Source organism: Penaeus vannamei, chromosome 9 (genome assembly GCF_042767895.1).
Source record: "Penaeus vannamei isolate JL-2024 chromosome 9, ASM4276789v1, whole genome shotgun sequence".
NCBI classification, from domain to species: Eukaryota; Metazoa; Arthropoda; class Malacostraca; order Decapoda; family Penaeidae; genus Penaeus; species Penaeus vannamei.
In genome coordinates this window covers 10139076-10141575 of record NC_091557.1, presented here as the reverse complement: position 1 = coordinate 10141575, position 2500 = coordinate 10139076, and positions in this window count along the sequence as shown.

Below are 2500 nucleotides of genomic sequence, written 5' to 3'. Positions count from 1 at the left end.
GCACTCAGGGGGAGATTTAGAAGGCAAAATAAAACAGACAATATGTCACAGCAACAAATATCCATTGTAACAAAGGGAATTAAAACTAAATCTTTAAATCTCTAGAAAACGTTCCGCATAATGTCGAGTCGAGTTCCATGCTCGTTTCCTGTCAGCAGTAGTCCAAGCAGCTTCTAAACCGGTGGAGGCAAACCCAATATTTTTTCTTAACGTTGAGATGCATTTCCCGACATTTTCGAACGTTTTCATCGACTTCTAAGCAATTCTAGACGTTTAGAGATACCTCCGAACACTTTTGAACGGTTAGGGTCACCTTCAAACATTTCTAAATGGTTAGGGTTGCCTCCAAAGTTTTCTAAACAGTCAGATTTTCCTCGAAACATTTCCAAACGTTTAGGGGTATCTCATAAAATGTCCAGACGTTTAGTAACACCTCCAAATATTTCTAAACGTTTAAAAGTATCTCAAAATACGTTAGAACGTTTAGAGGCACCCGCAAACACTTTCAAACGTTTGAGGGCCTATTGAAACACGTCTGGACTTCTAGGAGCACCTCTAAACATTTACAAACACGCATAGAGCAAATCCTAACATTTCCAAACATTCAATGATTTATGAGGATGAGATCATATCTTACGTTTTGAGATCATCTACTCAGCCCATTGATAAATCTCTGTCTCCTTTTGCAGGTTTGTAAAACCAGTTTTACGAATCGTTTAAGGATAAAGGGATCCATGTAGTGGCAGATATCATTAAGGTAAAGATAAGCCAACAGATGTATGTGATAATGAAGGAACTTAATGAATGAATAACAATTCTTATACTATTTTATGCTCCTGCTGTTATTTCAGATTCTGATTCTATAAGGTGTATTTTGAGTATTACATGTTAACAAAACAAGCTGAGGACCGCATAATAAAAATGTTTATATATGACACTTTGTAGATTATTCAATCTTTTCGCACTCCCTATGCCGGTTAAAATTGTGCGAGGCCCGACCCAAAGAATATTCGTATACTTGACATGCATAAATAAAGAAATAAATGTATATATTTTCGGGCTAGATATGCATATCAACCCCGCAAATAGATGGTTAAATGTATATCTATCAGATTTATAGACAGATATGCCTTTATTTCTGCGTCTGTAGGCCCGCGAGAGTGATTGGATTAAACTTTCAAATCGGCTCAAGGCTCTAAACAAACTGGCCGACTGTCCTTCCCGATGGCCCGGTGCTTGGCCAAGGACGGGACTCTCCCAAGGCTCCAGGACAGATGGTCGACGTAGGTCTCACCGACGGACACTTGACCGAACGGACGTACGCTGAAAGGACATATAACGTAATCAAAACGACAGTAAGTATTTGAGCAAACCAATAAAAAGAGTAAAATAATGCTGATCACTTTTGACATACATATCCTCAAAGTAGATTCGGAGTAAGATGTTTCCTCGAAAACTTCAGGGAAAGTTATGCTTGTGGGACACCACTTTGCAGCCACCACATTTTTTTCAAACCATGCCTTTTTATATATAAACAATACCATAATCATGAAGGAATTCTATCATTTATTATGTGTGCAGTAAGTTTGTTTTCATCATATTCTTTAGTTTGTTCATAAAAGCATTTACAAAATGCATTCTCCGACATTATATTTTTCCAACAACGAAAAATAAACGTCGTTGAAAGTCATTTTGGTCTGAGATAGATTTTCAACCAGACGACACGAATGGAAAATAAGGACCTGTTTTCTCGATTCGTAAAGTTCCGTCTGGTTAAGGCTCGGGCCGAGTGTAGTTGAGTGCCTCTTGGACAATCATTTCCAGAAACTGAACTGACACAGAGCGGTCCAGATTGCTAATATAATCACTGAATAAGAATATTACAATTAATTCATGACTACTGTTGTCTCTATACAATAGATATAAGAAAATGTGTATCACTTTCCTCTTCATTACCCAATAAAATTAACTACTCGTGGATCCCCGAAACAAGTCATCAAAGTCAAAGACGATCCACTATTTAACAACCACTGGCCTACTTGTCAACGCGTGTCCACTAGATTTGGTGTAAGATGGCATAACTCGAATAGTCAACCCGCTGATATGCGTGGTCCTTGTAGCTGGAAAACCCCCATCGAAGTCTTGGAGTCCTTAAGAAAAGATCCTTGGAGCAGTCTAGCCAAGGAACGGAGGTCTTTGAGTGTGATAAAGGCCTTTGAAGGAAACTCACCAATTCGGACAAGTTTCAGGAGACACAGGAAAGAAATTAATGAAGGATGGGAGAAGGGCTACATTTCAGACCTGCCATGGATAGGAAAGCAAATGAAAGAACGAAGCTCAGAACAAAAACAAAAACACATGAATATGCTGCATTGCTTCTTCAGGGCAACATTATAATCCAACACGTGGATATAAATCTAGTGAGAGAGAGAGAGAGAGAGAGAGAGAGAGAGAGAGAGAGAGAGAGAGAGAGAAATAAAGAGAAAGAGAGAAATAAAGA